A 23,018-nucleotide genomic window follows, 5' to 3' on the forward strand; every position below is an offset into this window, starting at 1 on the left:
TCTTTGAGATATAGTGTAGTAGGCCATATCACGATGTTTCCTCCTTTATCTGACATTTTGATCTGGATGTCGTCCCATTTTTGCATCTCTTTTATAGCTGCTTTCTGTTGTCTGGATAGGTTGTCAATTGATCTAAAGGATTTCTGGCGCCGGTAAAGTTTGTCAAAGTCACGTGATACCAGATCCAAGAACACCTTTATCTCAGGACTTTGGTTATCCTTGGGATAAAAGGTTGACTTGTTTTTACAGATTGGGCGAGTGGAAGTAGGAGGTTGATCACCCGATAGTTCCTCCAGAATGGCTAGAGCATCTTGTTCTTGCTGTGACCAGTTAGCTGGGTCACTAATTGACGGGGAAATGGACTTGTCTTTTTTGGAAAAGTGTTTTTTGAGTAGGAGTTTACGACCGAAATGTCGAAGATTTATTTCCCATTTGAAACGGTCAAAATGATTAGTCGGTGAGAAAGAGAGACCTTTCTCAAGGACACTGGTTTAATCCTGGGTGAGAACATGTGTGGACAGGTTGATTATCCTTAGTTTGGTGAGGCCCTCATTGATTACTTCTGTTTCCTGGAAGGGTATCGTCTTTGCTGTGGTGACCGCCATCTTTGTCTTGATGTTCTTCCTTCCCCCCCGCCTGGTTTTTGTTTTGCAGGGTATCCACGGGTCTTGCCCCTGCCTGCCTCTAAAAAAGAGGTGGATGTGGAAGCGGAGTGGTAACTGTGATCCCTCCTGCGATCGAAGGGATCTCTCGAATCAGAGTTTGAATCCGGATGGTCTTCTGTATCTGATAGTTCGACTTCAGAGGATGATGGTGTATAATCCCGCCTGGTCGTGTCCCTTCTGTGAGTTTGTTGGGTCTATTTAAAAATGTGTCCAGAAGTAAAGTCGCGTTTATCCCTTGCGAACTTGGATTTTTTCCTTTCAATAATATTATCCTCGTATGACTCAAGATCTTTTTTCATTTTACAGAAAAAATCTTGAAAGGAGGGATTGCCTTCCCATTGTTCCAATTTTAGACCCAGGGTATCAATTTCTTTAGTGCATTCTTCCATAATTAGGTGATTGTGTTTGATTAGAATGCCCATTAAATCCTGGGAACATTTTAAGAGACATTGTTCCCAATCTTTGCGTAAATTATCTGTAGAAAGTGCGAATGAGGGAAAAAGTTTGGGCCGTAGACCTCTTGGAGATATTTTTTGTTTACAATAGTGTTCCAAGCTAGTTAAATCCCAATCAACTCTAATGCGTCTTTGGAGAGTTCTCTTCTAACGAGATAGGTCATCTTCCCAATTGGTCTCTGTGATGGGATCAGGGATCTTGATAGGAAAAATGGTATCTAAGTCTTCTATGGATCTTTTGTTTTTCAATTCAGTTTTTAAACTGAAAGTGCTCATATTTGTACTGGTCGTTGGAGCTGAGAGAGAGGCGGGTGTCTTGAATTCTTGAAACAGAGGTTTAAAGGGAAAAGTTCAACATGAAAGATAAAGAGATCAGTCCTAATGGAGGCCTAAAGATCGGCCTGGATGACTGTGCTGGGTCCGAGAGCTGAGGAAGAGACCTCAGTACCAAGAATTGTATACAAATAAATTCAATATGGAACCGCACTAGTCTTGATAATTTGAACAAAATGTAGAAATAACATAAATAACATAAAGAAACCAATATATATGCAGTTGGAAAAAAAAGAGATTTTAAACTGCTAATGATTGGCGGTGCTCCCAGGAATTTTGTAGACTTGACTACAATTGAAAAGGAGAGAAAAGACAAAAAACCCTTGTTTGGGAGCACTCGTTTGTAATGATTTGTGTAATGTAAATAGAATAAATAATAAAATAAATAATAAGTGAAATAAAACTTAACCTTTAATTGTTTCTTGAATAAAAAAGGAATAAATGTGAAATATTTGTGAGACTCGTGTCTGATGTTTGAAAAAAGGAACTTGTTTAACCTTTTTAGCAAATGAGGTACAAGTTGCCAGGAGAAGGTGAAAATATCAGAAGCAATATATTTGATGAATAACAATGTGTTCTGATGAAATAAGTGTATCCAGAACAGTCACTGTACATACCTTGGAATGAAAGTTTCAATAGAAGCGTGATATGGTAGCAAAGTTGAGTGAAACAAATCTTTGGAGAGAGAAAGAAAGAGAAGGGGGCCCACTGCACCTGGTATTCTCAGGGGGTTTCCCATCCTGATACTGACCAGGCCATGCCTGCTTAGCTTCCGAGATCAGACAAGATCGGGCGCATTCAGGGTAGTATGGCCGTGGGCCTATTGTAAGAGATGTAAGGAAAGAGATAAGAGAGAGAATGCACTCCTGTTGTCCGTACAATACGTAAATCAACCATGTGTAGTCCGGGAGTGTTTTTCCAGAAGCAGAAGTGGAGGTATAGCAAGCATTGGAGAATTAAAAAGGGCCCACCGCACCTGGTATTCTCAGGAGGTTCTCCTTCCTAGTACTGACCAGGCCATGCCTGCTTAGCTTCCGAGTGGAAATTTCAGGGTCTGGAGGGCCATGGAGGCGGGTATAGGAAGAGGTTCAGGTTATGGGCTGTGAGAAAAGTGAAAGAAGAAGGTGCATGAAGTGTAGTGAAGACTGGGATGAAAGGAGGGGGGGTGGGAAGAGGGGGGGGGAGAAAGGGAAATGTGGGAATGAAAGGAAAAAAGAGAAAGAGAAATGAAAAGGGAGAGAGGGGAAGGAGGTGGATGGGTGATTGGAATGCGAAGTGGAGTAGTGAAATAGGAAAAGAGGATAGAGGGAGAGAGGGGAAAGAGAGGATGAGTGGTGAAAAAGAAAAAGAGGGAGGGGGAAGAGAAGAATGAGGAGGGGAAGGAAAGGAAGAGGGAGAAGGGCGGTGGAGAGAGGAAAAAAGGGGGAAAAAAGGAGAAAGTGAGGGTTGGGGTGATGGTGTGGGACAAGGGGGGAATGGACAGGATTGGGGTGGGAAGGGAACAGGATGAATGGATATTGGAGTTATGTGGGTAGAAAGATGCTGTAGTTGATGTATTCATTTAGACCTTTGGGCATTAGAGTGTCCAGCTTGAAGATCCATTCAGATTCCTTTTTCTGGAGTGCCATGCTGTAATCTCCGCCTCTTAATCCCATTTTTACATGTTCCAGACCTGAGAAATGAAGATCTTCTGTTCGACTGTCATGGAAACGTAAGAAATGTCTGGCGACTGTGGTGAGCTTCTTGAATTGGGCTAAGTCTGATTTGGCATTTCTAACCGTACTGATATGTTCAAGTGCCCTGACTTTGAACATGCGAGAAGTCATGCCCACGTACCTTAAGTTACAGGTACAAGAGATGCAATAGATCACATTCTCTGTCCTACAGTTGAAAAAGTCATGCACTGTGATCTGCTGGTTAAATCTGTCCATGATTGTCGTAAGGTTAGAGATGTGTGGGCACAGTTTACATTTACCGCAAGGATAGCTACCTTTGAGAGGTCTTGGCTTTGAGGGCTGTGAAAAGTAGCTTCTTACCAGTTTATCTTTTAAATTGGGTGCCCTTCTCCAGCTCATGTTGATGTTCTGGCCAATTTGGTCCGATATGTCCTCATCCATTTTTAAAACGTGCCAATGGGTTTGCAGGATTTTTCTTGCATCTTTCCAATTCTTACAGAAGTCACCGATAAAGCGAAGGGTGTTTTTATCTTCCTTAATTTTTGTAGTAGGAAAAACCAGAGAATCCCGTTCTACTTTCTGTACTTCGGATTTGGCCCTTTTAATAAGTCTGTTGCTGTATCCTCGTTCTTTCAATCTTGCAGCCAGCTCAACGCTTTTAGTTTGAAAGGTGGAGTCTTCAGTACAATTCCTTTTTAATCTAAGTGCATTCTCTCTCTTATCTCTTTCCTTACATCTCTTACAATAGGCCCACGGCCATACTACCCTGAATGCGCCCGATCTTGTCCGATCTCGGAAGCTAAGCAGGCATGGCCTGGTCAGTATCAGGATGGGAAACCCCCTGAGAATACCAGGTGCAGTGGGCCCCCTTCTCTTTCTTTCTCTCTCCAAAGATTTGTTTCACTCAACTTTGCTACCATATCACGCTTCTATTGAAACCTTCATTCCAAGGCATGTACAGTGACTGTTCTGGATACACTTATTTCATCAGAACACATTGTTATTCATCAAATATATTGCTTCTGATATTTTCACCTTCTCCTGGCAACTTGTACCTCATTTGCTAAAAAGGTTAAACAAGTTCCTTTTTTCAAACATCAGACACGAGTCTCACAAATATTTCACATTTATTCCTTTTTTATTCAAGAAACAATTAAAGGTTAAGTTTTATTTCACTTATTATTTATTCTATTTACATTACACAAATCATTACAAACGAGTGCTCCCAAACAAGGGTTTTTTGTCTTTTCTCTCCTTTTCAATTGTAGTCCAGTCTACAAAATTCCTGGGAGCACCGCCAATCATTAGCAGTTTAAAATCTTTTTTTTTTCCAACTGCATATATATTGGTTTCTTTATGTTATTTATGTTATTTCTACATTTTGTTCAAATTATCAAGACTAGTGCGGTTCCATATTGAATTTATTTGTATACCATTCAGGACAACAGTCAGATTCCATGGAGCCAAAGGAGGGATATAGGGAGGCTGAATCCGTAACACACCCTGAGTGAATGTATGAACGTCGGGTATAGACGCAATTATTCTCTGAAACCACACCGACAAGGCAGATATGTGAACCTTGAGGGAGGCTAGATGAAGGCCTAAGTCCAGGCCTTGTTGCAGGAAAGCCAGGATTCTGGATATTTTAAATCTCTACGCATCATAGTTCTTATCAACACACCAGGTGGAGTAAGAATTCCAGACCCTATAATAGATCCGAGCAGACGTTGGCTTATGGGCTTTCAACTTAGTTTGAATGACCGCCTCAGAGAATCCTTTGGTTCTCAGGAGTGATGCTTCAAGAGCCACGCCATCAAAGCCAGTCTGGATAGCGACAAGGGCCCTGTACGAGGAGATCTGGTCGTTGAAGAAGTAGAAGAGGATGCTCTGTTGATAGACCCTGCAAGTCTGAGAACCAATGCCATCTGGGCCACGCTGGAGTGACTATAAGTAGTATTCCTCCTTCTTGATTGAACTTCTGCAGAACTCTGGACAGGAGTGACACTGGAGGGAACACATAAGGTAGCCGAAAGTTCCATGGAGTGGCTAGTGCATCAACGAACGCTGCTTGAGAATCCCTGGTCCTTGTTCCGAAGACTGAAACTTTGTGATTGTGTTGAGACGCCATTAGGTCTACATCTGGTCAGCCCCACGTGTCCACTAGGAGTTGAAAGACTTCCAGATGAAGACTCCACTCTCTGGCATGTACGTCCTGGCGACAGAGGAAGTCCGCTTCATAGTTTAGGACCCCCGGAATGAACACTGCCGATATTGCTGACAGATGGCGTTCTGCCCATTGAAGGATTTTTGACACATCCAACATTGCCATGCGGCTTCAAGTTCTGCCTTGATGGTTGATGATATGCCACCGTGGTGGTGTTTTCTGACTGTACTTGAACAGGCCTGTTCTGTACCAGAGGCAGGGCGAGAGTTAACGCATTGAACACCGTCCGCAGTTCCAGAATGTTTATTGAGAGGATGGACTCCTCCTTGGTCCAGCGACTCTGGAAAGAGTGTTGCTCCAACACCGCACCCCATCCCCGCAGACTGGCATCTGTTGTCCGCAGGACCCAGTCGGGAATCCAGAAGGGACGGCCCCTGCTCAATTGCTGGTCCTGGAGCCACCAGGGCAGCAAATGACGAACCTCCGGAGTCACGTTAATCATGTGAGATCTGATCTGATGAGGTAACCCGTCCCACTTGGAAAGGATTATCCTCTGCAGAGAGCGGGAATTAAATTTAGTGTACTCTACCATGTTGAATGTCGACACCATCAGGCCAAGTACTTGCATCGCCGGGTGTATCTACTCTTTGGGGCGACAGAGGAAGCATCTTATCCTGTCCTGAAGCTTCAGGACTTTCTCTGGAGACAGGAACAGACGTTGACTGTGTGTCCAGGAGTGCCCCCAGGTGCACCATGCTCTGAGCTGGGACCAGCGAGGATTTCTTCCAATTGATGAGCCACCCGTGGGCTTGTAGGAAGCTTACCGTCAGTTGTAGATGACTGAGGAGGACATCGTGGGAGTTTGCCAGGATCAGCAAGTCGTCCAGATATGGCAGGAGATGTGCCGTCATTATGGCCATGACCTTGATGAAGATCAGAGGAGCCATATTCAGTCCAAATGGCAGAGCCTGGAGCAGATAGTGTAGGTTGCCAATAGCAAACTGCAGATACTGCTGATGTGACTTGGCAATAGGTATATGCAGGTATGCATCCTGAATATTCAGGGATCCCACATAGTCTCCGGGTTCCATTGCCAGCTCAATACGGAACTTGGACAATCTCACCAACTTGTTTAGTGATTTGAGGTTGGGTATAGGCCGGAATGACCCATTGGGTTTCGGGACTAGAAACAGGGTCGAGTAGTAACCACTGCCCCTTTGGGACAAAGGCACCAGCACTACCACTCCTGTATCCAGGAGGGAACTCACAACCTGCTGCAGAGTTTGTGCCTTTAGTGAATCCTGAAGGGATGACCGTGGTGCAAAGCTGGCAAGGGGGACGTCTCTTTAAAGAGACTGCGTACCTATGAGAGACAACCTCTTGCACCCATGCATCTGAAGTGGTCTTTAACCAGACCTGGGTGAACTGCAGAAGTCTGCCTCCCACCCTGGGGTCTCCCAGGTGGAGGCCCGCCCCATCATACGGCAGGCTTGACTTGTTTAGTAGAAGGCTGACGGGCCGCCCAGGACTGTTTTGCCTTGGGCTTAGTGATTTTGGAAGCACGAGATTGTCTCGGTATGCCTGACCTTTTGCTTTCCCTTGAGGTCGAAAGGAACGAAAAGTGGTGCCTTTTGACTTCTGTGCAGAAGGATTAGTAGTTGGGAGAAAGGCAGCTCTAGCAGCCGCCAGTTCAGACACGATTTTATTTAGGTCTTCCCCAAACAAGATGTCTCCCTTAAAAGGGAGTACCTCCAAGATCTTTTTGGAGTCCAGGTCCACCTTCCATGAGCTCAACCACAGAATGCAGCGAGCCAGGACAGACGCCTTGGCTGCCAACACCCCCCCGCCTCAGAGGACACCTCTTGAATATAATAAGAGGCTGTGGTGATGTGAGACAGGTATTATCTGGATTTGTCAGATATAACCTCGGGCAGCTCTTCTTCTAATGCCTGAATCCATGCTTCAATACCTTTAGCAGCCCAGGAGGCAGCAATAGTGGGTCTATGTACAGCACCTGTCAGGGAGTAAATAGATTTCAGGCATCCCTCCACACGCTTATCTGCCGGTTCTTTCAGTGAAGTGACAGTGGTGTCAGGCAGCTTGGATGACACCACTAGGCGGGTGAAATTTGTGGATTGTGGAGGAGGAAACAGCTTAGATGACACAGAGACGAGGCTGTGCCCATGTGAGGAGAAGCTGATTTCTTCAGCTCTCCTGCACCCTCGGTAACCGGAGCACACAGAGCCTCCCAGCCGCGGCGCTTCTCAGCGCCTGTCGCACACAGTCTGTGGGAAGGCTTTGGGGACTGGATGGAAAGATTTCTGTCCTCCCCCATGCCCCCTAAAGCTCAGAGATTGCGGTCTGAAAAACGGCCGGGGGAATACAAGAAGGCCACCACACCTAGCTCACAAACAAGCCTGCAGGCTGCTGGCAGCGTCAAACAGGCTTCTGCAAAGCACATTCCTCCCTCAGATGAGCCTGCTTGTTCCCCTGACTCTCCAGTGACTTATGCTGATGTAGTGAGAGCAGTTAGGGATGCCATGGGGCCTATTATGGATGCACATGCTTGTAAAATGCAGCAGGCAGTGAAAGATCTTAAATCCCAAATCAAGCAGTTGTCCAAGGCTGTTGTTACTAACGAGCAGAGGCTGGAGGAGACTTTCCAGGATGTTGGGGACCTTAAACACAGATATGATGAGCTCCAAAAATCACACTTTCAGCTACTTAACAAGGTTGACGATCTCAAAATTAGATTGTGGAGATCGAATCTTAGGGTGCTGGGGCTCCCGGAGTCATTGAAAGGTCCTGATCTGACCTTTTTTCTACAAACGTCTCTCCTTGATTTATTACAAATACAGAATGAATGCACTGGCTTAGTCATCGAGAGAGCCCACAGACTGGGCCCCCCACGATCTTCACCTAATAGCAGACCTGTGGTCATATTTAAATGTCTGAACTTTCTCCATAAGGAGGCGATATGGACGGCATCCAGGAAGCATAGGAATTTACAATGGGAGTGAGCTCGTTTGGCCATTTTCCAAACGTCGTGAATTTACTCCCCTCTGTTCTCGTTTTGTCAAGGCGAATAAGAAATTTGCTTTGCTCTTCCCTGCACGGCTGCGCCTGTTCGAGGGAAATTCCTTCCGGAATTTTACTAATCTGGCGGACGCGGAGGCTTACGTTTCTGAGGCTTCCATGGTATAAGAGGACTCCTCCTAGGCAGATGACACTCCAGACCGTGATGGCTGAGTATTGCTCTGAGACTTTTCTTCATTGCCTGCAACGACTGCCAATTTCCTTGTTATTATGGGATCCGCTGCAGGTGTTTGTTATACCTGCTGTGACTTTGGCCTTATACAGCAGTTGGAGCTATTTTGCCCTGGTTTGATGTTTTCGCTTCTTACTGCTCATATGTTGCTTTTTACGGTTAAGTAGTATTACTCCACATGTTTAGAACTGTTTAGGGGGATACTTTCCCTTTTTTTTTTCATTCCTTTTGCATTTCTATTTAGAAGGTTGTATTTTTATTTTTCTTCAATATGTGCTCTGATATTTTCTCGTTATTTTTCATATACTGTATATATTTTCTCTTACTATGATGCCAAGGGAGGGTGAGGGTGAGGGCGCCCGCGCCCCCCCCCCCCCCCTCATCTTTTTTTCAGGTTTTCATATTTCTGGCTGGCTCATTGGCTGTCTAGGTTGGCCTATGTCTGCTTGAACCGGTTGCTCTGGTTTTTCTGAAGTTATGATTGTCCTTCGCAGGACTTTCTTTTACAGTGTTAATGTTCTGTTTTGCATGTATTATATGTTTCTGTTTCCCTCTTTCCCCTTTTCTTTTCCTTCCCCTCTTTTCCTTCTGTGTCTACCCAGGTATGTTTTGTATCTATTGCTGGGCGGCTGTAGATATCATGGTTACGGTAGCGGTTTTCTGGTTTACCCAGTTCAATTGATGCATGGCTAGTCTAAGTGTCGGTATGTGGAATGTGGGCGGCATCAACTCCCCAGCTAAACGCAGAAAGATTTTGCTCTATCTTCGGAAAATGGAGGTTGATGTCTTCATTCAGGAGTCTCATCTTATGCCAAATGAGGTGGTGAAATTGAATACTATGGGCTGGCCTGTGGTAGCCTCTTCCTCCTTTTCTTCTAAGGCTCGGGGAGTGATTATTTTAGCTAGGCACACTGTCCCTATCTCTGTCCATGCAGTTCTCGATGACGCTCAGGGTCGCTATATAATGGCGGATGTTACATTGCACACGTCTAGGTTCCTACTGTGTAATATTTAAGCAGTTTTATTTGCACATTATCACTAAAATAACCATTGATATTAATGCATATATATCATACTTGATAATTGCTACCAGTAGCTATAATTATGAAAATGTAAGTAAGGCGCCTGGGTGAAAGTTATTTATAGTAATACGTTAACTGGGTAAACCTGTATATAAATATTATAATAAAACAGGTTGTACTTGATCTCTGAGGGATAATCACTCAGTATGTCTTCTCCATATTGAAAATGCTCAAAAAGAAGGTATAATCTAAGACAGAATAAAAATGTTGCCTATATCGGTTCTTAAACACCTTCTGCTCTATGTTTAGGCGGCGGTGTCACCAAAAGGCTTTTAATTCAATACATTTTATGTTTTTGAGCCTCTTGCACCTGGCAAGAGTCTGAGGGCGTGAGATTGCTAAATTTGCTGTAGATAGAGGGTAAAGATATTCGACAACCCTGTGATGCAGAAGAAGGAGTTATGTGAATGAAAACAAGAAGAAGATAAAGATGAACAATAGGTATCTTACTTCTGCTGTTCAGTTGGATTGTTTACTGCACCTGGAATTCATTGCTGGTCACCCAAACAATTACTGACCAGGCCTACCATAGATTAGCTTCCAAGATCGGACGAGCTCGGGCATATCCCATGGAGTATGGCCGTAATCTGCTGAATGAGAGAGTATGACTCCCTATTAGAAAGAAAAGGTGCTTCTGCTGTCCAGATTAGTGGATGAGAGAGCACGTGATAGCTTTAAGGAGTATAAATATGTAAAATATCAAGATGGAATAAAGATATGGAATACGTCTCAGAATGTATAGAGGTGTCTGGCTGGTATCGCAGCTTAATAAATTCTTCCTCAATCTCTACGGTGCGGCACAAAACTGGTTGAAAATAAAGATCTGCACCTTACTATTCTTAATAATGATACGGGCAGCAAAAAGATAGGGCCATATGCAATTGCGGTCGAATTGGCGCAAATGTCGAAAAACGGGGCATTTTCGACACAAAAATAATGATTCGACAATGCAATACAGTACTTTTCGACAAAAAAACGGACGTTTCAGATTCGACTTTTTGCAACTCGACAGTTGTCAAATTCGACATGTCTGCAATGGTAAAAATGCGGCTTTTCCACAAAAGTATATTCATTTAAAGAATGTCGATTCGACAACAGTGCTTTTCGACAGTCATTTCGTCAATTTCAGTCCGCCTCATTTTGCTGGCGGGATCTAATAAAAATTTTAACAAACATGTTTTTTTGTGTGTTTTTTGTGTTGCTAATAGCATATCTATTTATATTAGAAGGAATTATGTACTTGGTTTGTTTATTAGGAGCCACAAGTATTATTTAATATATTTTTTAAAAGAATATATATATTTTTTTACCGACTAAAATAATATGGAGATCAGAGCATGTTTTTCAGTGGGAATGGGTTAAAAACCCTGAAAAAAAATTTGTGTGGTCCCCCCTCCTAAGCATAACCAGCCTCGGGCTCTTCGAGCCGGTCCTGGTTGTAAAAATACGGGGGGGAAATTGACAGGGGATCCCCCATATTTGAACAACCAGTACCGGGCTCTGCGTCCGGTCCTGGTGCAAAAAATATGGGGGACAAAAGACATAGGGGTCCTCCGTATTTTTCACACCAGCACCGGGCTCCACTAGCTGGAGAGATAATGCCACAGCCTGGGGACACTTTTATACCGGTCCCTGCGGCCGGGGCATTAAATCCCCAACTAGTCACCCCTGGCCGGGGTACCCTGGAGGAGTGGGGACCCCTTAAATCAAGGGGTCCCCCCCCCTCCAGCCACCCAAGGGCCAGGTGTGAAGCCCAAGGCTGTCCCCCCCATCCAAGGGCGGCGGATGGGAGGCTGATAGCCAAGTGACAAAATAAAGAATATTGTTTTTTGTAGCAGAACTACAAGTCCCAGCAAGCCTCCCCCGCAAGCTGGTGCTTGGAGAACCACAAGTACCAGCATGCGGGGGGGAAACAGGCTCGAAGAGCCCGAGGCTGGTTATGATTAGGAGGGGTGACCCCACGCATTTATTTTCTTGATTTTTTAAACACTTTTGTGCCGTCCATGAAGTCGAATCCAGGACGCACACTATCGTCAATTGGTCCGTTTTTCGACAGCGGGACTTGGAAGCTAATCTATGGTAGGCCTGGTCAGTAATTGTTTGGGTGACCAGCAATGAATACCAGGTGCAGTAAACAATCCAACTGAACAGCAGAAGTAAGATACCTATTGTTCATCTTTATCTTCTTCTTGTTTTCATTCTTTTAATTCACATAACTCCTTCTGCATCACAGGGTTGTCGAATATCTTTACCCTCTATCTACAGCAAATTTAGCAATCTCACACCCTCAGACTCTTGCCAGGTGCAGGAGGCTCAAAAACATAAAACTTATTGAATTAAAAGCCTTTTGGTGACACCGCCGCCTAAACATAGAGCAGAAGGTGTTTAAGAACCGATATAGGCAACATTTTTATTCTGTCTTAGATTATACCTTCTTTTTGAGAATTTTCAATATGGAGAAGACATACTGAGTGATTATCCCTCTGGGATCAAGTACAACCTGTTTTATTATAATATTTATATACAGGTTTACCCAGTTAACGTATTACTATAAATAACTTTCACCCAGGCGCCTTACTTACATTTTCATAATTATAGCTACTGGTAGCAATTATCAAGTATGATATATATGCATTAATATAAATGGTTATATTCTATTTTTGAGTCACTATATTCTAGTATATAAATTAAAAGTTAAGTTTTATTGTCTAGTTTTTTATCTAGAGTGCCCCAACATAGAGTCTTTCTCCTCTCCTCTTTTGTTTCTTGAAGTTTACTGACTCTGGGAGCACCACCGACGTAGAATTGTTACACTCTGTGTACATTATCAATAAAGGTCGGTAATCAGACCATTATCCATTAGTGGTTTTTGTCTGTAAAAGTAACCTGTTGCGGAACTATTCCCTTTAGATAAGTATGATCCTGCTCTTTTCTGGCAAGCGTCCAAATCAGTTGTCAAGGGACATATTATGTCCTATAGTAAAAAAAGGGATTTAGATTTAAATTCGCAATACTTGGAAGCCCAGTCGGCTCTTACTCATTCTTTTCAGGAATATAAATCCTCCCCCTCCCCTTCCACTGGGGAACGCTACCTTACACAAAAAAACACTGTTTGACACCCTTCTTTCTCAGATGGAAGCCAAATATTCATTTGCAAGGGATTGTGGCATATACAGGTAAGGCAATAAGTCTGGCAAACTTTTATCCCGTTTGTTAAAAGGCAGACACCCTAAAGTGGTCATCCACTCTTTGCTCACCCAAGGGGGGCGCAGAGTGCGGACCTCTGCAGAGATTGCTGGGGTGCTACAATCTTTTTACACTGATCTTTATGCAAGTCCTATTATTGACCAAACACATAAGTCCAGCTTTTGGTCTTCTACTGATCTGCCCCAATTGTCAGAGTCGCACTATGCCTCTCTTCTCGCGCAAATTACCACTGAGGAAGTCTCTGCAGTGATAGCTGGACTTAAGACTGGGAAGACTCCGGGCCCTGATGGTTTCGCCAATGACTACTATAAAATTCTATCTGCTAGATTATGTGAACCTCTTTCTGTTTTATTTCATTCTTTCATGCAGGGTGCTCCCTTGCCTCAAATATTTTAATTCAGCAGTCATAAAGGTTATCCCGAAGCCTGGATGGGATCCTGAGTCTTCCAGTTCTTACCGTCCGATCTCCCTCCTAAACACGGATTATAAATTGTTCACTAAAATCCTCTCGAATCGACTTAAATTCATAGTCCCTGACATAGTTCATGCGGATCAGACCGGATTTGTGTGGGGTAGGCAATCAGTAAGCAATATTTGAAAGGTCTTGGCTGTTATGCAGGCTCTTCACCTCTCCAAGAAAGGGGAATTACGGATGCGCTGTGTTCCAGGAAATAAATTGAACGATGAGAGCCAACAATTTAAATATATAAATTTATCAATAATAAAACCACATAAGTGACCTTAAAAAATCCAATCAAGAACACCTCTAAATGCTCCGTTTGTAGATGTCTAGTGAGCATATGTTAACAGTCGTTATAAATAAAAATAGTGCCCATAATTTGCAAAGCACTGATAATAATTGGGCTGATAGCCGGCAAATGAAATTCAGGTGCAGTCTCGGAGTGTAGCAGGCTGTATTTAGCTGGAATAAACGGCTGGCAGATAAGCAACAAACTCAGTCCCGGAATAGTGGGTGTATATTATCACTGGACCTGAGATGAATGTTTTACCTCTCGGATGGGCTGGCGGCGGGCCGAGCGTCCTCGGCCAGATGTCCTGCAGTGCCCACTTGCGCTTTGCAGCGTAGTAGAGGTAAAAGTGACCACCGGGATATTAGATGGAGATCCAGCGACATGTTGTAAAGCCGTAGCCGGCAGCAGTAAACAGGCTTGGAGACACTCACGCTGGAACAGTGCAAAGCGGTGTATCTTAGAGACACCTAGATTGAGGTGAGCTGAGGGCGGAGTCCTAACGCGTTTCGTCACGCTCCACGTGACTTTGTCAAAGGTATACTCCTGCCTAGGGCTGGCCAGTATTTAAAGCCGTCTATCAATTTCACCAGCTGTCCATAATCAATATTAGATGCAAGTTTCACAAATGTTGGCTCTCATCAAAAAATCAGACAATACAAATAAGAAACATGGATAAGAATACTCAAAAACTATCAGTCAGTATCATAAAATAAACATACATTGTTTATATATTACTTAGGGCATATATATCACCATATATAATAGTAAAATATAATAAGATTGTGCTAAAGAGGATCAGTGATTCACAGTTTAGGATACATTATTAAAAAATCATCAGTGTTTGACCAATAACTTAATAAGTATAATTAGAGTCTCTAATTAATAACGTAGAGACAAAAATGCAAAGAGTCTCTAATTAATAACGTAGAGACAAAAATGCAAAAAGGATAAAAATTATGAGTACTAAATTCCCAATCCTAAGAGATCATTATCACTCTATAGAAATGGAGAGGAGGATAATAAAGATATCAGGAAAGCAGCATAGAAATAAATAAATAATGCAAAACAAGAATTCTAAGGGAACCCGGTAAGATATATCATCTGAATTCGAACTCATGGTCCCCTTCTATATAGCGGGTCTGTGGCTTAACCCTCTACGCCACTCGGGCCGCTATGGGAGGAATGAATACAATTAAGACAGTTAAAGATAAGGATGGGAAGGGGAGAGGAAAGAGACTGCAGCGGGTAAAACATTTAAATATAAAGAGGAAGACTTCTTTAGATGTATATATAGAGGACTGCGGCTTTTAGCAATGCCTCAAAGTACATTCTAAATTGCGTTCCGCAGTAGATTGGACTATGAATGACAAATGTCATCAGGGATGTTATATCATAATAAGTATCATATAATGGCGACCTAAGGATATAGTGAAGAAGAGACCACTCATAATTTACCTATAGACAGGGAGATTGAATACCATATACAAAGTTCAAGCCCTTCTCTACACACTCGGCGCAGCACACAGAAATACGTCCCTTAATTTCTCTAACGTCCTAAGTGGATGCTGGGGACTCCGTAAGGACCATGGGGAATAGCGGCTCCGCAGGAGACTGGGCACATCTAAAGAAAGCTTTAGGACTATCTGGTGTGCACTGGCTCCTCCCCCTATGACCCTCCTCCAAGCCTCAGTTAGATCTCTGTGCCCGAACGAGAAGGGTGCACACTAGGGGCTCTCCTGAGCTTCTTAGTAAAAGTTTTAGTTTAGGTTTTTTATTTTCAGTGAGACCTGCTGGCAACAGGCTCACTGCATCGAGGGACTAAGGGGAGAAGAAGCGAACTCACCTGCGTGCAGAGTGGATTGGGCTTCTTAGGCTACTGGACATTAGCTCCAGAGGGACGATCACAGGCCCAGCTTGGATGGGTCCCAGAGCCGCGCCGCCGGCCCCCTTACAGAGCCAGAAGGCAGAAGAGGTCCGGAAAATCGGCGGCAGAAGACGTCCTGTCTTCAACAAGGTAGCGCACAGCACTGCAGCTGTGCGCCATTGCTCTCAGCACACTTCACACTCCGGTCACTGAGGGTGCAGGGCGCTGGGGGGGCGCCCTGAGACGCAATAATAATAAACACCTTGGATGGCAAAAAATGCATCACATATAGCTCCTGGGCTATATGGATGCATTTAACCCCTGCCAAAATACATAAAAAAACGGGAGATAAGGCCGCCGATAAGGGGGCGGAGCCTATCTCCTCAGCACACTGGCGCCATTTTCCCTCACAGCTCCGTTGGAGGGAAGCTCCCTGGCTCTCCCCTGCAGTCACTACACTACAGAAAGGGTTAAAAAAGAGAGGGGGGCACAAATTAGGCGCAGTATTAACTATACAGCAGCTATAAGGGGAAAAACACTTATATAAGGTTATCCCTGTATATATATAGCGCTCTGGTGTGTGCTGGCAAACTCTCCCTCTGTCTCCCCAAAGGGCTAGTGGGGTCCTGTCCTCTATCAGAGCATTCCCTGTGTGTGTGCTGTATGTCGGTACTTTTGTGTCGACATGTATGAGGAGAAAAATGATGTGGAGACGGAGCAGATTGCCTGTAATAGTGATGTCACCCCCTAGGGGGTCGACACCTGAGTGGATGAACTGTTGGAAGAAATTACGTGACAGTGTCAGCTCTGTATAAAAGACAGTGGTTGACATGAGACAGCCGGCTACTCAGCTTGTGCCTGTCCAGACGTCTCATAGGCCGTCAGGGGCTCTAAAGCGCCCGTTACCTCAGATGGCAGATATAGACGCCGACACGGATACTGACTCCAGTGTCGACGGTGAAGAGACAAATGTGACTTCCAGTAGGGCCACACGTTACATGATTGAGGCAATGAAAAATGTTTTACACATTTCTGATAATACGAGTACCTCCAAAAAGGGGTATTATGTTCGGTGAGGAAAAACTACCTGTAGTTTTCCTGAATCTGAGAAATTAAATGAGGTGTGTGATGATGCGTGGGTTTCCCCCGATAACAACTGATAATTTCTAAAATGTTATTGGCATTATATCCTTTCCCGCCAGAGGTTAGGGTGCGTTGGGAAACACCCCCTAGGGTGGATAAAGCACTCACACGCTTGTAAGGGCTCTATCCTCTCCTGAGATGGCCGCCCTTAAGGATCCTGCTGATAGAAAGCAGGAGGGTATCCTAAAATGTATTTACACACATACTGGTGTTATACTGCGACCAGCAATCGCCTCAGCCTGGATGTGCAGTGCTGGGTTGGCGTGGTCGGATTCCCTGACTGAAAATATTGATACCCTAGATAGGGACAGTATATTTTTGCCTATAGAGCATTTGAAAGATGCATTTCTATATATGCGTGATGCACAGAGGAATATTTGCCGACTGGCATCAAGTCTAAGTGCGTTGTCCATTTCTACCAGTAGAGGGTTATGGACACGTCAGTGGTCAGGTGATGCGTATTCCAAACGGCATTTGGAAGTATTGCCTTATTAAGGGGAGGAGTTATTTGGGGTCGGTCTTTCAGACCTTGTGGCCACGGCAACAGCTGGGAAATCCACGTTTGTACCCCAGGTCGCCTTTCAACATGAGAAGACGCCGTATTATCAGGCGCAGTCTTTTCGTGGATAAGCGGGCAAAAGGTTCCTCATTTCTGCCCCGTGACAGAGGGAGAGGAAAAAGGCTGCAGAAATCAGCCAGTTCCCAGGAACAGAAACCCTCTCCCGCCTCTGCCAAGCCCTCAGTATACGCTGGAGCTTTACAAGCAGAATCAGGCACGGTGGGGGGCCCGTCTCAATGAATTTCAGCGCGCAGTGGGCTCACTCGCAAGTAGACCCCTGGATCCTTCAGGTGATATCTCAGGGGTACAAATTAGAATTCGAGACGTCTCCCCCTCGCCGTTTCCTAAAGTCGGCTTTACCGATGTCTCCTTCTGACAGGGAGACAGTTTTGGAAGCCATTCACAAGCTGTATTCCCAGCAGGTGATAATCAAGATACCCCTCCTGCAACAGGGAACGGGGTATTATTCCACACTGTTGTGGTACCGAAGCCGGACGGCTCGGTGAGACCGATTCTAAATCTAAAATCTTTGAACACTTACATACAGAGGTTCAAATTCAAGATTGAGTCACTCAGAGCAGTGATTGCGAACCTGGAAGAAGGGGACTACATGATGTCTCGGGACATCAAGGATGCTTACCTTCATGTCAAAATTTACCCTTCTCACCAAGGGTACCTCAGGTTTATGGTACAGAACTGTCACTATCAGTTCAGACGCTGCCGTATGGATGGTCCACGGCACCCCGGGTCTTTACCAAGGTAATGGCCGAAATGATGATATTCCTTCAAAGGAAGGGAATTTTAGTTATCCCTTACTTGGACAATTCCCTGATAAGGGTAAGATCCAGGGAACAGTTGGAGGTCGGTGTAGCACTATCTCAGGTAGTGTTGCTGCAGCACGGTTGGATTCTCAATATTCCAAAATCGCAGCTGGTTCCGACGACTTGTCTTCTGTTCCTAGGGATGATCCTGGACACAGTCCAGAAAAAGGTGTTTCTCCCGGAGGAGAAAGCCAGGGAGTTATCCGAGCTAGTCAGGAACCTCCTAAAACCGAGCCAAGTCTCAGTGCATCAATGCACAAGGGTTCTGGGTAAAATGGTGGCTTCCTACGAAGCAATCCCATTCGGCAGATTCCACGCAAGAACTTTCCAGTGGGACCTGCTGGACAAATGGTCCGGGTCGCATCTTCAGATGCATCAGCGGATAACCCTGTCACCAAGGACAAGGTTGTCCCTCCTGTGGTGGTTGCAGAGTGCTCATCTTCTAGAGGGCCGCAGATTCGGCATTCAGGACTGGGTCCTGGTAACCACGGATGCCAGCCTGCGAGGCTGGGGAGCAGTCACACAGGGAAGGAATATCCAGGACTTATGGTCAAGCCTGGAGACATCACTTCACATAAATATCCTGAAGCTAAGGGACATTTACAATGCTCTAAGCTTAGCAAGACCTCTGCTTCAAGGTCAGCCGGTGTTGATCCAGTCGGACAACATCACGGCAGTCACCCACGTAAACAGACAGGGTGGCACAAGAAGCAGGAGGGCAATGGCAGAAGCTGCAAGGATTCTTCGCTGGGCGGAAAATCATGTGATAGCACTGTCAGCAGTATTCATTCCGGGAGTGGACATGTCAGACTTGGTTTTGTCTGTGTCCCCGGAGGGGGCGCTAGTGGGTCAGTGGAGGTGGATGGGAGAAAACGAGGAGGCTGGATTATGTTTCTGCGCATGAGCGCAATGATATTTATTAGACAGATGGTTCACAAAACGGCAGCAGAAAATAACAGTAGGAAATGCAAATGTCAATTGTACAGCATGGCAGCTGAAAGTCTATGGTAACAGAATGAATGGTGACTGATGAAATAATAACCGGTAGTGATGATAACAGATGAGTGATAACTTGGCAGAGAATATTCTGGTATGGGAACCAGAGCAGATTAAAACATGGAACCAGCAGAGATGGTGTTGTATGGCAAACCTGGTAGCAGAGGCAGGAGTCTGACTATGTCCACAGTGCAGGTGATGAGGCACTGGCAGCATGCAAGCTGCATCACAGGTGGAGAGATGGAACACACCTGGAGTCAGTCTCTACTGCTAGGCTGAAGCACACAGAGATGGTGGTGAGTGTGAAGCCTGTAGATGGAAGCAGGTATTGCTGGGGCTTGTAGTTCCACGGAGCTGTGAGAAGTAACCAGGAGTACAGAGTCTTAAGTAGATAGCCAGGAACACGGAACAGCAGGTAGGTATCCAGGTACACGGAGGAAACAGGAACCAGATCCTTACACATGAGTCGCAGGAGTGACACAAAGTTCAGGATGCCTGCAGACTGATCCTGCAGCTTCATATATACCCCTTGTTACACAGTCATTGGTGGAGTGAGGAAAAGTGGGTGCGGCCAAGCACCGGATTGGCCGCCGTATGCTGACTGCTGGAGGCTGTCATGGCGGCGCCCATGCCGCGGCCTAGCGGGAACGCGGCGTGCTACACGCCCGCTATCACAGGAGCGCTCCCAGGCCCAGGATGGCGTCTGATGGCAGAGACGCGGATGACAGATGAACGCAGGGACCCAGGACGGAGTCCGCAGCGGCAGACAGATGTCACCGTGGTGAGTCGATTCCTGACAGGACAACTGGGAAGCAGACTTCCTCAGCACGACCTCCACCCGGGAGAGTGGGGACTTCACCCAGAAGTCTTCCACATGATTATAAACCGTTGGGAAAAACTCGACAGGTATTGCGCCAGGTCCAGGGACCCTCAGGCAATAGCTGTAGACGCTCTGGTAACACCGTGGGTGTACCAGTCAGGGTATGTGTTCCCTCCTCTGCCTCTCATACCCAAGGTACTGAGATTGATAAGATGGAGAGGAGTAAGCACTATATTCGTGGCTCCGGATTGACCAAGAAGGATTTGGTAACCGGAACTTCAAGAGATGCTCACGGAGGATCCGTGGCCTCTACCTCTAAGAAGGGACCTGCTCCAGCAAGGACCCTGTCTGTTCCAAGACTTACCGCGGCTGCGTTTGACGGCATGGCGGTTGAACGCCGGATCCTGAAGGAAAAAAGGCATTCCGGATGAAGTCATCCCTATCCTGATCAAAGCCAGGAAGGATGTAACCGCAAAAACATTATCACCGCAATTGGCGAAAATATGTTGCGTGGTGCGAGGCCAGTAAGGCCTGACGGTGGAAATTCAACTGGGTCGATTCCTACATTTCCTGCAAACAGGAGTGTCTATGGGCCTGAAATTGGGGTCCATTAAGGTTCAAATTTCGGCCCTGTCAATTTTCTTCCAAAAAGAACTAGCTTCAGTCCCTGAAGTTCAGACGTTTGTAAAAGGGGTACTGCATATACAGCCTCCTTTTGTGCCTCCAGTGGCACTTTGGGATCTCAATGTAGTTTTGGGTTCCAAAAGTCACATTGGTTTGAACCACTTAAATCTGTGGAGTTAAAATATCTCACATGGAAAGTGGTCATGCTGTTGGCCCTGGCCTGGGCCAGGCGCGTGTCAGTATTGGCGGCTTTATCCTGAAAAAGCCCTTATCTGATGTTCCATTCGGACAGGGCGGAATTGAGGACTCGTCCTCAGTTTCTCCCTAAGGTGGTTTCAGCGTTTCACCTGAACCAACCTATTTGTGGTGCCTGCGGCTACTAGGAACTTGGAGGACTCCAGGTTGCTAGACGTTGTCAGGGCCCTGAAAATATATGTTTCCAGGAGGGCTGGAGTCAGGAAATCTGACTCGCTGTTTATCCTGTATGCACCCAACAAGCTGGGTGCTCCTGCTTCTAAGCAGACTATTGCTTGTTGGATTTGTAGTACAATTCAACTTGCACATTCTGTGGCAGGCCTGCCACAGCCAAAAATCTGTAAATGCCCACTCCACAAGGAAGGTGGGCTCATCTTGGGCGGCTGCCCGAGGGGTCTCGGCTTTACAACTTTGCCGAGCAGCTACTTGGTCAGGAGCAAATACGTTTGTAAAATTATACAAAATTGATATCCTGGCTGAGGAGGACCTGGAGTTCTCTCATTTGGTGCTGCAGAGTCATCCGCACTCTCCCGCCCGTTTGGGAGCTTTGGTATAATCCCCATGGTCCTTACGGAGTCCCCAGCATCCACTTAGGACTTTAGAGAAAATAAGAATTTACTTACCGATAATTCTATTTCTCATAGTCCGTAGTGGATGCTGGGCACCCATCCCAAGTGCGGATTGTCTGCAATACTTGTACATAGTTATTGTTACAAAAATCGGGTTATTATTGTTGTGAGCCATCTTTCAGAGGCTCCTCTGTTATCATGCTGTTAACTGGGTTCAGATCACAGGTTATACGGTGTGATTGGTGTGGCTGGTATGAGTCTTACCCGGGATTCAAAATCCTTCCTTATTGTGTACGCTCGTCCGGGCACAGTATCCTAACTGAGGCTTGGAGGAGGGTCATAGGGGGAGGAGCCAGTGCACACCAGATAGTCCTAAAGCTTTCTTTTAGATGTGCACAGTCTCCTGCGGAGCCGCTATTCCCCATGGTCCTTACGGAGTCCCCAGCATCCACTACGGACTATGAGAAATAGAATTATCGGTGAGTAAATTCTTATTTTCTTTCTTTGGATGTCAATCTTCCTCCTCGCACTTCTTCTAGTGGAAAGTCTCTGATCCGTAAGCTCCGAAAAAATATGAAAAACAAAAACAACCACCAATGTGTAGTTCCTTCTTATTTGCAAATAGTCTCTGTGTAAAATGTCTGTATAGTGAGATCAAAGCTTCTGCGTACCAAGACTCTTATAAACAAATATCAATATATGGCTTAAAGGCATCTTTTATCCTCTTTTTCCTTTAAACTCGTATTAACTTCACCACATAGTGTAACAACTTGAAAAACATGTTTGAGTAAAGGATAGTCCAGTTGGGAACGTACCCCAAAACTCACACAATAAGTGCAGACTGTAAACACATCTAGGTATCTTTGGGGTATAATGCACTGCGTACCCGGACTCACAATGTATGACGTGGGATAACTCTTATAAAGGTATCTTTCGAAGACAGTGATTCAGTGTTCCTTTCTCCAGTGAATAAATGCATTAATTGCTGTATACAGAAGGAAAAGATGTATAAGCTTAATAAAAATAAATAAATATGGCCCATTGTCCAAGTAAGTAATCCATCTATAGTAGATAGAAGATGAACGACAGAGATTCTGAAGGACAGTTGACCAATTATAACTGATTTGCAGAATAGTAAAAATTAGAGATCAAATTCAATGCATTCATTCAACCCCCCTGGTACTAGAGTTCCTAGTCTGTGAATCCAATAATTCTCTCGGAGACAGTTTTCTGTAGCGGTCTCCCCCACGTGCTGTTGGCATAATTTTTTCAATCCCAACTAGTTGAATATCTTCCGGATTTTTTTGGTGGTTATCTAGAAAGTGTCTGGAGACACTATGAAAGATAAAAACCCTTCTGGATATTTTGTCTATGTTCTAAGAACCGGACTCTTAATTTGCGGGTTGTCCTCCCTACGTATATCAGATTGCATGTGCAGATCAGCAAATAGACTACAAAAGAACTATTACAATTAATAAATGAACGTATCTCAAAACATGATGACTCAGAGGTGCTAAAGTGTTTGGAGTTATTCTGAATATAAGAACAGGTCAGACATTGTTAAGCACCACATTTGAAACAACCCGTGGTTTTAGAGAGCCACTGTGTAGAATCAATTGAAGTTGTATTAGCTGTTGTGTTTCTTTTGTCAGTGAAAAGACTCGGTGCAAGCGATTGCTGCAAGTTATTGGATCTCTTAAAGATCACAGACGGTGTGTCACTAAGTTCTACCCTAAGGACTTGACTGTAAGGAGAATGGGATAGT

General features: G+C 44.9%; 1 protein-coding gene and 2 pseudogenes across 1 annotated transcript in view; 1 reads left to right on the forward strand and 2 right to left on the reverse strand.

The window, feature by feature from the left end:
• Window positions 1-23,018, reverse strand: part of LOC134911826 (17-beta-hydroxysteroid dehydrogenase 13-like) — a 391,544-nt gene that overhangs the window by 105,924 nt on the left and 262,602 nt on the right. The gene's annotated exons all lie outside the window — the stretch shown is intronic.
• Window positions 2,156-2,273, reverse strand: LOC134936688 (5S ribosomal RNA; annotated as a pseudogene).
• Window positions 3,878-3,995, forward strand: LOC134936151 (5S ribosomal RNA; annotated as a pseudogene).

Source organism: Pseudophryne corroboree, chromosome 1 (assembly GCF_028390025.1).
Source record: "Pseudophryne corroboree isolate aPseCor3 chromosome 1, aPseCor3.hap2, whole genome shotgun sequence".
Lineage (NCBI taxonomy): Eukaryota > Metazoa > Chordata > Amphibia > Anura > Myobatrachidae > Pseudophryne > Pseudophryne corroboree.